Source organism: Salvelinus fontinalis, chromosome 16 (assembly GCF_029448725.1).
Source record: "Salvelinus fontinalis isolate EN_2023a chromosome 16, ASM2944872v1, whole genome shotgun sequence".
Classification (NCBI taxonomy): Eukaryota; Metazoa; Chordata; class Actinopteri; order Salmoniformes; family Salmonidae; genus Salvelinus; species Salvelinus fontinalis.
The window spans coordinates 4,231,923-4,247,937 of record NC_074680.1 but is presented as its reverse complement, the minus strand read 5'-3'; positions in this window follow the sequence as shown (position 1 = coordinate 4,247,937).

The window sequence follows — 16,015 nt, the reverse complement described above, 5'->3', positions numbered from 1 at the left end:
TAGCCTATCAGAAGCTTCTAAAGCCATAACATCATTCTGGAATTTTCCAAGCTGTTTAAAGGCACAGTCAACTTAGTGTATGTTAACTTCTTATCCACTGGAATTGTGATCCAGTGAATTAAGTGAAATAATCTGTCTAAACAATTGTTGGAAAAATGACTTGTGTCATACATAAAGTAGATGTCCTAACCCACTTGCCAAAACTATAGTTTGTTAACAAGAAATGTGTGGAGTGGTTGAAAAACGAGTTTTAATGACTCCAACCTGTCAGGACCCGGTGCGAGAAACAGTCACTAATAATCGTCAGAACCCAGAAGATGAGGCAGACACAGCAGTACTAGAGATGGTGGTTTAATAAAATAACAAAATCTTCAGGCAAAGAAACTAAATCCACAATGTCCAAAAATAAAGCCAAGAGGCACAAAATGGAAATCCTCCAAAATACAAAAAAAACTCCACAAAGTGGTAAAAAACAGCAGGGAAAAACAAACCTCAAAAGACTACTCAAATAATACACAAGAACTAAACCAGAGAACCTCTGGAAAATCCAACAAGAGAAATATCTGTATAAAACAAGGCTGGGGCTGGGTGCTAACTTACAAACACTGAGCAAGGAACTGAGGAACACACAGGGTTTAAATACTAACAAGGGAATGACCTACAGGTGCAAACAATAATTAGAGCAAGAAAAACAAAAGGTACAAAAAAAGGTGCAATGGGGACATCTAGTGACCAAAACCCGAACAGTCTTGGCCAAAACCTGACACAACCTGAGTGTATGTAAACTTCTGACTTCAACTGTATATTTTAATACCAATTACATGACACATTTGACCATATTCTTGATGAAGAAAGTTAATACGCTCTGATTTGAGATGCTGGCTGGGCTGGACCACAAAATCAACAAGGGCTTTCCCAAAAGCTTCATTAGCACTAAAATCATCTTAATTCCATTGAAACTAAATGGACGAAAGATGATTTGAGTACTACGAGGCTTTTTGGAAACCCAGCCCAGATCCTCTAAATCAGGTATTCCCAAACTGTAGTACGCACAATGCTGTCGGGCATACGCCAAATAAAAATGTGATTCACATTAAAAATATATATATATTTTTTCTTCACATTTTCAAACAGTCCATTTATATTTTCCAACGGGGTTATACATTTGGGTGAGGTTTTTTTCTCGCCTGAGTAGCCTCGTTTCACTGCCAAAAATGAAACCATCTAGTGTTCAGCGAAATAACAACATAATGTCAAATACAGGTAGGCTAGTCAAATAATTAACATCCAATCACATTAACGTTACACTCTCGCGGGAATTCCACTAACGGTCCGAATGTAGCCAAACATAACTGGTGCTGCTCATTCCGTTTGCTCGAAAATTGATAAATGGTTAAAAAAGGTAAGGCCCGCGTCCATAGAGACAATTACCAGCTCAACTGGTAGTAATGCTACTACCAGCAGTTCTACACCTGCATCTGTCGACGACACAAGTTGTTCTGCTTCCACGAGCACATCCAATGCTGGCATCAGTAATTCTACATGAGTTGTTAGTCAAGCTAGCATGGACACTGGCAGTTGTGAATCTGATGCACCCGAAGAGCTACTGCCCCCTTACCCGGAAAATCACCGAACAACGGACAGAAACGTTGGACCATTTAAGAGAGGCAAATAAGATGAGAACTACATTGATTTGGGGTTCACTTACATTGGGAGTAGTGCCTTTCCTCAGCCACGGTGTGTTCTATGTGCAAAAGTACTATCTCATAACTCAATTAAACCTTCACTCTTGCATAGACATTTAGAAACAAAACATGGCAATTTGAAAAATAAGCCACAGGAGTTTTTTGAGCGAGACTTAAGATGACTTTTGAGTAGTAAGAAATGTATAAAGCAACAGATACCATTAATATGAAGGGGCTAGAAGCGTCTTATATGGTGAGCTACCGAATGGCTAGGACAGGCAAGCCCCATACTATTGTGGAGGACTTAATTCTTCCTGCTGCCGCTGATATGGCTGGGACAATAGGTAAAAAAAACGATACAGACAATGCCTCCATCAAACAACACTGTTTGATGTTGTCAATTAAGGAAGACATCCTCATCTGGAAACCAGGACAACAGGAGAGTACTGGACAGCTTTGTGACATCAAATGGACTTTGGTGGTCAAGATGTGTTGGTATCTGTACAGATGGTGCAAAAGCCATGACAGGGAGACATAGTAGAGTGGTAACACGCGTGCAAGCAGTTGATCCCGACGCCACTTGGGTAAACTGCAGCATCCACCGAGAGGCTCTTGCTGCCAAGGGAATGCCTGACAGCTTGAAAGACGTTTTGGACACTCCAGTGAAAATGGTTAACTTTGTTAAAGCTAAGCACCAGAACTCTTGTGTATTTTCTGCACAATGCAATGATATGAGCAGTGACCATGTAACGCTTTTACAACATACAGAAGTGCGCTGGTTATCAAAGGGGAAAGTTTTGACAATTAAAAAAAAATTGAGAGACGAGCTTAAAGTTTTCTTTACTGACCATAATTTTCACTTGTCTGACCACTTGCATGATGACGAGTTTCTCACACGACTGGCCTATCTGGACGTTTTTTCTCGCATGAATGATCTGAATCTAGGATTACAGGGACTCTCCGCAACTATATGCAATGTGTGGGACAAAATTCTGGCTATGATTAAGAAGTTGGAGCTCTTCTCTGTCTGCATTAACAAGGACAAGACACAGGTCTTTCCATCATTGTGTGATTTTTTTTGTACAAATGAACTCAAGCTTACGGACAATGTCAAATGTGATATAGCGAAGCACCTGAGTGAGCTGGGTGCGCAGTTTCGCAGGTACTTTCCAGAAACGAATGAAACAAATAACTGGATTCGTTTCATGTCCTGCCTCAAGTCCACTTACCGATATTAGAACAAGAGAGCTTCATTGAATTTGCAACAAGTGGTTCTGTGAAAATTGAATTTAATCAGAACTCACTGCCAGATTTCTGGATTGGGCTGCGCTCAGAGTATCCTGCTTTGGGAAATCGAGCTGTTAAGACACCGATGCCCTTTAAAACCACATACCTATGTGAGAGTAGATTCTCGGCCCTCACTAGCATGGAAACTAAATACAGGCACAGACTGTGTGTGGAAAATTATTTAAGACTGAGACTCTCTCTAATACAACCCAACATTGCAGAGGTATGTACATTCTTTCAAGCACACCCTTCTCATTAACCTGTGATGAGTTATTCACAATTTTTGATGAACAAATAAGGTTTTATATGTAAGATGGTTAAATAAAGAGCAACATTATTGATTACTATTATATTATTATTTGTGCCCTGGTCCTATAAGAGCTCTTTGTCACTTCCCACGAGCTGTGATGTGACAAACTCACACTCATTGTTATATTTAATAAATGTATTGTGTGTGTGGCAGGCTTACAATGATGGCAAAAGACAACATTTGAGAGTGCGTTGACCATGGTTGTAGAGGGGGTACGCAGCTGGAGGTTGAATGTTTGAAGGGGTACAGAACTATAAAAAGTTTGGGAACCAATGCTCTAATTAGCGCCCCACCAGTTGAGAATCAATGGTTTAATTTATTGTAACAATATCGATAATGTCAATATATTGTGTAGCCTAGTTTTGTGTTTGTTGTATAAAGAATTTGTGAAAAGGCATTCAATGAAACTTAAATCAAACTCTAATAATCAACTCATAGTTCTTTCAACAATGCATCTGGTTGAGATTAATTTACATAGGCCTACTTAGGCCTGTGTTAATGCAACAATATTCTATCATATCTAGAACTGAAGGAGGTTTCTTCAAGTGCAGTTGCAAAAACCATCAAGCGCTATGATGAAACTGGTTCTCACAAGGACTGCCACAGGAAATGAAGACCCAGAGTTACCTCTGCTGCAGAGGATAACTTCATTAGAGTTACCAGCCTCAGAAATCGACAATTAACTGCACCTCAGATTGCAGCCCAAATAAATTCTTCACAGGGTTCAAGTAACAGACACATCTCAACATCAACTGTTCAGAGGAGACTGCGTGAATCATGGCCTTCATGGTCGAATTGCTGCAAAGAAACCACTACTAGAGGACACCAATAATAAGAAGAGACTTGCTTGGGCCAAGAAACACGAGCAATGGACATTAGACTGGTGGAAATCTGTCCATTGTTCCAACCAACGTGTCATGGTGAGGCACAGAGTAGGCGAACGGGTGTGTTGTCTCTACCGTGAAGCATGGACGTGTGATGGTGTGTGGGTGCTTTGCTGGTGACACTGTCTGTGATTTATTTAGAATTCAAGGCACACTTAACCAGCATGGCAACCACAGCATTCTGCAGTGATACACCATCCAAGCTGGTTTGCGCTTAATGGGACTATCATTTGTTTTTCAACAGGACAATGACCCAACACACCTCCAGGCTGTGTAAGGGCTATTTGACCAAGAAGAAGAGTGATGGAGTGCTGCACCAGATGACCTGGCCTTCACAATCACCCGACCTCAACCCAATTGAGATGGTTTGGGATGAGTTGGACCGCAGAGTGAAGGAAAAGCAGCCAACCAAGTGCTCAGCATATGTGGGAGCTCCTTCTGTTGGAAAAGCATTCCAGGTGACTACCTCATAAAGCTGGTTGAGAGAATGCCAAGAATGTACAAAGCTGCCATCAAGGCAAAGGGTGGCTACTTTGAAGAATCTCAAATATAAAATATATTTTAATTTGTTTAACACTTTTTTTGTTACTACATGATTCCATATGTCATTTCATAGCTTTGATGTCATGAATAAACAAAAACCCTTGAATAAGTATGTGTGTCCAAACTTTTGACTGGTAGTGTAGGATGAGTTAACATGTTTTTTCTATTTGCACGCACGCACGCACGCACGCACACACGCACACACACACACACACACACACAGAGAAATCAGAACCAAAGACAGCAACATTATATTTAGCTTATGTTGATTGGACTAAATTGTGTCTGGCATATTTTAGTTGTTACTGTATTAGACCAAGGTGACTTGTTTTGTGATAAGGTGTGGTTGAATTTATTCTGCAACTGTGTCTTCTTATTGTCTCGGCCTTAGGCCTATTGTTGAAGTCGGAAGTTTACATACACTCAGGTTGGAGTCATTAAAACTCGTTTTTCAACCACTCCACAAATTTCTTGTTAACAAACTATAGTTTTGGAAGTCGGTTAGGACATCTATTTTGTGCATGACACAAGTCATTTTTCCAACAATTGTTTACAGACAGATTATTTCACTTATAATTCACTGATCACAATTCCAGTGGATAAGAAGTTAACATTCACTAAGTTGACTGTGCCTTTAAACAGCTTGGAAAATTCCAGAAAATGATGTTATGACTTTAGAAGCTTCTGATAGGTTAATTGACATATTTTGAGTCAATTGGAGGTGTACCTGTGGATGTATTCCAAGGCCTAGCTTCAAACTCAGTGCCTCTTTGCTTGACATCATGGGGAAATCAAAATAAATCAGCCAAGACCTCAGAAGAAAAAGTATAGACCTCCACAAGTCTGGTTCATCCTTGGGAGCAATTTCCAAATGCCTGAAGGTATCACGTTCATCTGTACAAACAATAGTACACAAGTATAAACACCATGGTACCACGCAGCTCTCATACTGCTAAGGAGGGAGACGCGTTCTGTCTCCTAGAGATAAACGTACTTTGGTGCGAAAAGTGCAAATCAATCCCAGAACAACAGCAAAGGACCTTGTGAAGATGCTGGAGGAAACAGTTACCAAAGTATCTATATCCACAGTAAAATGAGTCCTATAACAACATAACCTGAAAGGCCGCTCAGCAAGGAAGAAGCCACTGCTCCAAAACCGCCATAAAACAGCCAGACTACGGTTTGCAACGGCACATGGGGACAAAGATCGTACTTTTTGGAGAAATGTCCTCTGGTCTGATGAAACACAAATAGAACAGTTTGGCCATAATGACCATTGTTATGTTTGGAGGAAAAAGGGGGGGGCTTGGAAGCCGAAGAACACCATCCCAACCGTGACGCACGGGGGTGCTTTGCTGCAGGAGGGACTGGTGCACTTCACAAAATAGATGGCATCATGTGGCAGGAAAATTATGTGGATATATTGAAGCAACATCTCAAGACATCAGTCAAGAAGTAAAAGCTTGGTCGCAAATGGGTCTTCCAAATGGACAATGCCCCAAGCATTCTTCCAAAGATGTGGCAAAATGGCTTAAGGACAACACAGTCAAGATATTGGAGTGGCCATCACAAAGCCCTGACCTCAATCATATAGAAAACTTGTGGGCAGAACTGAAAAAGCGTGTGCGAGCAAGGAGGCCAAGGAGGCTTGACTCAGTTACACTAACTCTGTCAGGAGGAATGGGTCAAAATTCACCCAACGTTTTGCGGGAAGCTTTTGGAAGGCTACCCAAAACGTTTGACCCAAGTTAAACAATTTAAAGGCAATACTATCAAATACGAATTGAGTGTATGTAAACTTCTGACCTACTGGGAATGTGATGAAAGAAATAAAAGCTGAAATAAATCATTCTCTCTACTATTATTCTGACATTTCACATTCTTAAAATAAAGTGGTGATCCTAACTGACCAAAGACAGGGAATTTTTAATAGGATTAAATGTCAGGAATTGTGAAAAACTGAGTTTATATGTATTTGGCTAAGGTGTATGTAAACTTCCGACTTCAACTGTATATACAGTTTCACGGTGACAAGGCATATGAACTAACAGGTTATAGAAGAAACAACGTAATTATGAAAACACATAGGTTGTAATATGCATTTTTTTTCCCTGGCTTGGTTTTCCAAGTGATTTTACAAAATGTGTGTACCAATTTAGCCTTTTGTTTTTTGAAAACCATACCGCTTCCAAAACCATACCGCAAGCGATGCATGTTAAAGTTTAGACCAAGCGTGGGGGCTCTAAGGGGAATTTTACCCTGGGGGAATCTGGGCTTATTTTCATCATGTCTAAGGCATTTCAAGGGCAGTGAGATGTGTTTCACACATAATTTTGTTTTTGAACGTTTAGATATGGTTGTCCTTGTTCGATAGAGCCATTCTTCTTTCAGCGATGTTCCTCCCCCAAGGCAGGCTTTTTTGAAAAGGAGGCAGACACTAACAACTAAATCGTTTAGGCAAAACTGAAAGTACTGACCAGAAGCAATGGCTTCAAGTGTTTCCTCTCATCAGCACGAATTTGGCGATGGATAATTTTTTGATGTTCTATTAGATACATGATGACATTCAGCCATACTTGTTTTAATCGGAATATACCGAAGAGGATTTGAAACAAAGAGTTGGATTTAGCTAACATTAGAAGCACACAGCCGATGCCAGCACCAACAGGGCAGATGACAAATACGTTGCCTAGTTGAGTCAGTTATTTTTCCTGCAAGCCACCTAATTTTCGTTTATCTACTGAAACCCATATTGTGTATTGATGGCTAAGGTAAAAAGAGAAGAGGGGTAGACTACATTGATTGCATGGTCTGGAAGGTACTCTGTGGTCCCCAGGCTACCTTTAACTACCTGTAACCCCATAACAAAAACCATGCAAACACTAACCAATTCATGTTTATGCCAGGCTTCGTGTAAATTGAGCTATCTTGTAAATATTTTTGACAATTTACCTTCATCTTGTGCAGAGCTAGGGGCTGGAAGCACATGTTGGTACCATCTACAACAAAATACACAACAATATACAATTTAAACACACCACTAATTGTATTGACTGGCTAGCTTAGCACACCTAACATGGACATTTCAATATTTTCAGCTTGCTGTTAGCTAACTAGCATCACTAATCGGCAGCAAGATTGCTAGCCAGCTGAGACTGGCTGAGAACCAACTAACCAACCATAGTCGATTTATACACACTCATCATTGCTAGCAACACACAAACAGAGAGTGAGTTAGCTGTAATCAACAATTCTATTTTTACTAACGGACCTTTTTCCAGACAAGGCGGGTGGAATAGGTGGCTACCAGATTGAGCTGCTCTTCTTTGCTAACATTAGCTAGCTTACTATAACTAATGTCAGTCAAAGATGGAATGGACAAATATGTTGACTCTGCTGCTGAAGGCTGCTAGCTACCAGTCTAGCTGTGACTACTATGGCATAGGTGAAATTGATTGACAGTGTGCAAATAAAAAAAGAATGCTATATGATTTCGCTGATGGCTTTCAGAGTTCAAGACAGGACTGTAACTTTAGCTAGCTAGCTAACTTACCTAGTAGCTAGTCCAGCATGCTACCTAATGTTAGGTTACCTGTAATCAAGAATCTTCTCTTTTGTTGTGAAGGGGGAAAAAATTATGGTATCAGATCCCTTCTCGTCTAAATGGATTCCCCATCACATTAGTTAAGCCTGAAAATCACTCTGATAATCTTTGGTCACCGTAAGGCGCATCATTCTTGATAGCCGCAAGCCATTGGAAGCATTGGGGTAAATCTCTGGTAGGTAACACTGCCCTTTCCCCCCTGGACAAAAGGAACACCTATGTGAGAATGCTATTCATTGACTACAGCTCAGCATTGAACACCATAGTGCCCTCAAAGCTCATCACTAAGCTAAGGACCCTGGGACTAAACACCTCCCTCTGCAACTGGATCCTGGACTTACTGACGGGCGGCCCCACAGGTGGTAAGGGTTGGGAACAACACATCCGCCACGCTGGTCCTCAACACTGGGGACCTCAGAGGTGTGTACTCATTCCCCTCCTGTACTCCCTGTTCACTCATGACTGCATGGCCAGGCACAACTCCAACACCATCATCAAGTTTGCCGATGACACAACAGTGGTAGGCCTAATCACTGACAACGATGAGACAGCCTATAGGGAGGAGGTCAGAGACCTGGTCATGTGGTGCCAGGACAACAACCTCTCCCTCAACGTGATCAAGACAAAAGAGAGGATTGTGGACTACAGGAAAAGGAGGCCCGACCACGCCCCCATTCTCATTGACGGGGCTGTAGTGGAACAGGTTGAGAGCTTCAAGTTCCTTGGTGTCCACATCACCAACAAACTATCATGGTCCAAACACACGAAGACAGTCGTGAAGAGGCACGACAAAGCCTATTCCCCCTCAGGAGACTGAAAAGATTTGGCATGGGTCCTCAGATCCTCAAAAGGTTCTACAGCTGCACCATCAAGAGAATCCTGACTGGTTGCATCACTGCCTGGTATGGCAACTGCTCGGCCTCCGACCGCAAGGCACTACAGAGGGTAGTGCGTACATCCCAGTACATCAGTGGGGCCAAGCTTTCTGCCACCCAGGACCTCTATATCAGCCGGTGTCAGAGGAAGGCCCTAAAAATTGTCAAAGACTCCAGACACCCTAGTCATAGACTGTTCTCTCTGCTACCGCACAGCAAGTGGTACCGGAGTGCCAAGTCGAGGTCCAAAGCGCTTCTAAACAGCTTCTACCCCCAAGCCATTAGACTCCTGAACAGCTAATCAAAGGGCAACCCAGACCCCTCTTTTACGCTGCTGCTACTCTCTGTTTATAATCTATGCATAGTCACTCTAACTCTACCTACATGTACATATTACCTCAACTAACCGGTGCCCCCGCACATTGACTTTGTACCGGTACCCCCTGTATATAGCCTTGTTTGTTATTTTACTGCTGCTGTCTAATTATTTGTTATTTTCAACACTTTTTTATTTTCTTAACTTCTTAAAGCATTGTTGGTTAAGGGCTTGTAAGTAAGCACTTCCCTGGTTCACCAACTACTTTGCAGATAGAGTTCAGTGTAAAATCGCAGGGCCTGTTTTCCGGACCTCTGGCAGTTTCTATGGGAATTTCAGGTTTCAATTCTCTTGCCGACTCTTTTCTCTGTATATATCAATGATGTCGCTCTTGCTGCGGGTGATTCCCTGATCCACCATTCTGTGGCCCTTTGGTCACTGTGTTAACTAACCTCCAAACGAGCTTCAATGCCAAACAACACTCCTTCTGTGGCCTCCAACTGCTCTTAAACGCTAGTAAAACCAAATGCATGTTTTTCAACCGTTCGCTGCCCGCACCCGCCCGCCCGACTAGCATCACTACTCTGGACGGTTCTGACCTAGAATACGTGGACAACTACAAATACCTAGGTGTCTGGCTAGACTGTAAACTCTCCTTCCAGACTCATATCAAACATCTCCAATCCAAAATCAAATCTAGAATCGGCTTTCTATTTTGCAAACAAAGCCTCCTTCACTCACGCCGCCAAACTTACCCTCGTAAAACTGTCATCTACAAAATAGCTTCCAATACTCTACTCAGCAAATTGGATGCAGTCTGTCACGGTGCCATCCGTTTTGTTACCAAAGCGCCTTATACCACCCTCCACTGCAACCTGTATGCTCTAGTCGGCTGGCCCTCGCTACATATTTGTCGCCAGACCCACTGGCTCCAGGCCATCTATAAGTCTATGCTAGGTAAAGCTCCGCCTTTTCTCAGCTCACTGGTCACGATAACAACACCCACCCATAGCACGCGCTCCAGCAGGTATATCTCACTGGTCATCCCCATAGCCAACACCTCCTTTGGCCGCCTTTCCTTCCAGTTCTCTGCTGCCAGTGACTGGAACGAATTGCAAACATTGCTGAAGCTGGAGACTTACATTTCCCTCACTAACTTTAAACATCAGCTATCTGATGGCTGCAGCTGTACATAGTCGATCCGTAAATAGCCCATCCAATCTACCTACCTCATCCCCATATTGTTTTTATTTACTTTGCTGCTCTTTTGCACACCAGTATCACTACTTACACACCATCATCTGCTCATCATCATCTGCTCATCTATCACTCCAGTGTTAATCTGCTAAATTGTAATTACTTTGTTACTATGGTCTATTTATTGCCTTAACTCCTCATGCCATTTGCACACACTGTATATAGACTTTATTTTTTTCTATTGTGTTATTGACTGTACGCTTCTTTATTCCATGTGTAACTCTGTGTTGTTGTTTCTGTCGCACTGCTTTGCTTTATCTTGGCCAGGTTGCAGTTGTAAATGAGAACGTGTTCTCAACTAGCTTACCTGGTTAAATAAAGGTGAAATAAAAAGTATAGTTGACTAAAATACAGAAGAATACAGTATATACATATGAAATTAGTAAAACAGTATGTAAACATTATTAAAGTGACCCATGTTCTATTATTAAAGTGACAAGTGATTCCATGTCTATGTAAATACGGCAGAAGCATCTAAGGTGCAGGGTGGTAGCTGGCTAGTGACGGTGACTAAGTTCAGGGCAGGGTACTGGGTTGAAGCCGGCTAGTGATGGCTATTTAACAGTCTGATGGCCTTGCGATAGAAGCTGTTTTCAGTCTCTCAGTCCCAGCTTTGATGCACCTGTACTGACCTTGTCTTCTGGATGATAGCAGGGTGAACAGGCCGTGGCTTGGGTGGTTGATGTCCTTGATGATCTTTTTGGCCTTCCTGTGATATCAGGTGCTGTAGGTGACCTGGAGGGCAGGCAGTTTTCCCCTGGTGATGCATTGGGCAGACCGCAACACCCTCTGGAGAGCCCTTTCGATTGCGGGCGGTTCAGTTGCCGTACCAGGCGGTGATACAGCCCGACAGGATGCTCTCAATCGTGCATCTGTTATAGTTTGAGGGTCTTAGGGACCAAGCCAAATTTCTTCAGCCTTCACCACATTGTTTGTGTAGGTGGACCATTTCAGATTGTCAGTGATGTATACGCCGAGGAACTTTCAGCTTTTCCCTCTGCTGTCTCCTGAAGTCCACGATCAGCTCCTTAATTTTGTTGACGTTGAGGGAGAGGTTGTTTTCCTGGCACTACTCCGCCAGGGCCCTCCCCTCCTCCCTGTAGGCTGTCTCGTCATCGTTGGTAATCAGGCTGTTGTGTCGTCTGCATACTTGATGATTGAGTTGGAGGCGTGCGTGGCCACACAGTCATGGGTCAACAGGGAGTATAGGAGGGGCTGAGCATGCACCCTTGTGGGGCCCCTGTGTTGAGGATCAGCGTAGTGGAGGTGTTGTTTCCTACCTTCACCACCTGGGGGCAGCCCGTCAGGAAGTCCGGGACCCAGTTGCACAGGGCGGGGTTCAGTCCCAGGGCCCCGATCTTAATGATGAGCTTGGAGAGTACTATGGTGTTGAAGGCTGAGCAATAGTCAATGAACAGAATTCTTACATTGGTATTCCTCTTGTCCAGATGGGATAGGGCAGTGTGTAGTGCAATGGCGATTGCATCATCTGTGGATCTATTGGGGCGGTATGCAAAATGCAAGTCGGTATAGGGTGTTAGGTAAGGTGGAGGTGACATGATCCTTAACTAATCTCTCAAAGCACTTCATGATGACAGAAGTGAGTGCTACGGGGCGATAGTCATTTAGTTCAGTTACCTTTCTTGGGGACAGGAACAATGGTGGACATCTTGAAACAAGAGGTGACAGCAGACTGGCATAGGGAGAGATTTAATATATCCGTAAACAATCCAGCCAGCTGGCCTGCGCATGCTCTGAGGACGTGGCTATGGATGCCGTCAGGGCCGGAAGCATTGCAAGGGTTAATGCACTTAAATGTCTTACTCAAGTCGGCCATGGAGCACGAGAGCCCACAGTCCTCGGGAGCGGGCCGCGTCGGTGGCACTGTGTTATCTTCAAACCTGGCGAAGAAGGTGTTTAGCTTGTCCGGGAGCAAGACGTCGGTGTCCGTGACGTGGCTGGTTTTCCCTTTGTAATCTGTGATTGTCTGAAGTCCCTGCCACATGCGTCTCGTGTCTGAGCCGTTGAATTGCGACTCCACTTTGTCTCTGTACTGACATTTTCCCTGTTTGATTGCCTTACGGAGGGCATAACTGCACTGTTTGTATTCAACCATATTCCCAGTCACCTTGCAGTGGTTCGCGCTTTCAGTTTTGCGCGAATGCTGCCATCTGTCCACGGTTTTAAAATGTATTAACTCAATAACTATTCAACCCCTTTGTTATGGCAAGCCTAAATAAGTTCAGCAGTAAATATTTGCTTAACAAGTCACATGAGTTGCGTGGACTCACTCTGTGTGCAATAATAGTGTTTAACATGATTTTTGAATGACTACCTCATCTCTGTACCCCACATGTACAATTATCTGTAAGTTCCTTCAGTCAAGCAATGAATTTCAAACAAAGATTCAACCACAAACACCAAGGAGGTTTTCCAAAGTCTCCCAAAGAAGGGCACGTATTGGTAGATGCGTAGAAATAAATTACACTTTGGTGTATCAATACACCCAGTCACTACAAATTTACAGGCGTCCTTCCTAACTCAGTTGCTGGAGAGGAAGGAAATCGCTCAGTGATTTCACCATGATGTCAATGGTCATTTTAATACAGTTAACAGAGTTTAATGGTTGTAATAGGAGAAAACTGAGGATGGCTCAACAACATTGTACTTACTCTACAATACTAACCTAACCGGCAGGTAGCGTAGTGGTTAGAGTGTTGGGCCAGTAACCGAAATGAATCGAATCCCCGAGCTGACAAGGTATAGATCTGTTGTTCCGCTGCCGCTGAAGACGTGGATGTCGATTATGGCAGCCCCTTGCACCTCTCTGATTCAGAGGGGTTGGGTTAAATGTGGAAGACACATTTCAGTTGAATGCATTCACTAGGTATCCCCCTGTCACATAAATGACAGAGTGAAAAGGAAAAACTGTGGGAAAGCAATTCACCTTTTGTCCTGAATACAAAGTGTTGTATTGGATTTGCCCCAAACATAACAAATTACTGAGTACCACGCTCCATATTTTCAAGCATAGTGGTTGCTGCATCATGTTATGGGTATGCTTGTAATTGTTAAGGACTGTGGAGTTTTTCAAGATAAAAAAATAAACCGATTGAAGCTAAGCACAGGCAAAATCATAGAGGAAAAACACTACACACGGGGAGCATGACAATAACTTAAAACCCAAGGCCAAATCTACACTGGTGCTGCTTACCAAGAAGACTGAATGTTCTTGAGTGGCCGAGTTACAGTTTTGACTTAAATATATTTGGAAATCAATGGAAAGACCTTAAAATGGTTGTCTAGCAAAGATCAACAACCAATTTGATGGAGCTTGAAGAATTTTGAAGAGAATAATGGATAAAATGTTGTACAATCCAGGTGTGGACAGCTCTTAGAGACTTACCTAGAAAGACTCACAGCTGTAATCACTGCGAAATGTGCTTCTACAAAGTATTGTCTCAGGGGTGTGAATACTTAGGTAAATTAGATATTTCTGTAGGAAATTTCAATATATTTGCAAACATTTCTAAAATGTTGTATTGTTGGAAGATGGGTGAGAAGAAATAAAATTTAATTGATCCATTTTCAATTCAAACAACAAAATGTGGAAGAAGTCAAGGGGTATGAATACTGTACTGTATATGTGGCCTACTTGATTAGTTGTGGCTCAGGGAAACGATTGCTGGTTGCTGATGTCTGTCTGAAAGGTAACGCTCTAAATGTCACCAGTGGGAGAAGCATAAGATAGCAGACGAAAGCCATTTGAACTGCAAATATTGATTGAAAGATTGGCCTGAATTTGTAACTCATTACCTAAAGGTGTATCTGCCCAAGAATGACAAATATAATCATTTGACACTTAACCTCTACAAACATGAACTCAAGTCAACTGTCACGGGTGTTTTTATTTGTCTTCATTAAATGTGTGCACCTCAGTTAGTTTTGTCAGTGATTTTGTGCACCTTATTCTCCTCGTAAATGTCACGCCCTAGTGATATTTCATGTTACGTTACCTAGGAATATGTCATTATCAACATCAAATAATGAACTAACATGTTGCAGTGAGTCAGAAAGTCTTATGTTGGCTCCTCATGCCGACAGAGCACCCTCTAACTAATTGTTATCTGTGGTAGGTGAAGAAGATAGCAGCAGAGTTCTACGACTCCCTACCACAGCACACTTCCTGGACCCGGGTGTTGTCGGACTTTGTCCTTGACGGCAGCTTAAGTCCACACGCCAGGATCAAGCGGGAATATGAGCTTGTCAAACAGGAGTGAGTAGGTGCCACAAAAACACCTCAACATCCAGTGCTACTGATTGTAATACTGAAACATTTGTTTCAGACAGGTCAAAGGAGCTCAACTCTGGTTTGAGACGCACAAACCGAGTGATAGACTGTCCACCACTAAAATCCATGGGCACAAGAACAAGTCAGAACCATTCAACTGATTGGCTGATGACTTGTTCAAATGGGTGACCAATCATTTTAGAATAAAGGGACAAGCAATAGCTAATCAACTGGCTCTACCAGTTAGATAGGAAGATAAAATAACAACTAAGACCCTAGCTATATACATTCAATACAAAGGACAACAAGCTATTTCAATCTATTGTATTTATGTTTATTCACCATGAGCGTGCAGTACAGTGCAGAGATGAAACGATCATTGAAACTTACCTTGCAGTAAGAGGAGCTTTCTTCAGTGAAACTCTGTTTGCCGCTCGCCACAGAACATTTTTTTCATTCAAGAAGAGAAATATGAAATATTGCTAACAATGTTCAACAGAGGTTGAATTTAGCAATTTAATTTGATTTCAAAAAAATGAAGGTGAGATGATTCTGTGTGTGCATATATAATGCCAGAACTATGTAACTGATATTTCTTCACGAGAACTAACTGTTTTCATAATAAAATCACATAACTTCTATATCAGTCAGGTTCTGTATTGCCTACACTGTAAGTACTAGTTGTACATTCAGGGCTCTATTCAATCAGATCCGCTTTAGCCCGACATTCGCATAGCGATTGCTTTGGCGGTGTTCGAGGTGGAACTGCGTTAGAGCTGTGAAATCCACAAGCGGCTCCGAGTATTATTCCTAAAGCAGACATTGCCATTGGCTACATGGAGTTGCATTAGGATAAATTCCAGGCAGCCTTGTTTAGATGTTCGAACACTGGAATGTGAGACGTAATCTACACCTCGATTAGGTTTATAGAATTTCTCAATATTTCATTTAATTTTGCATCCT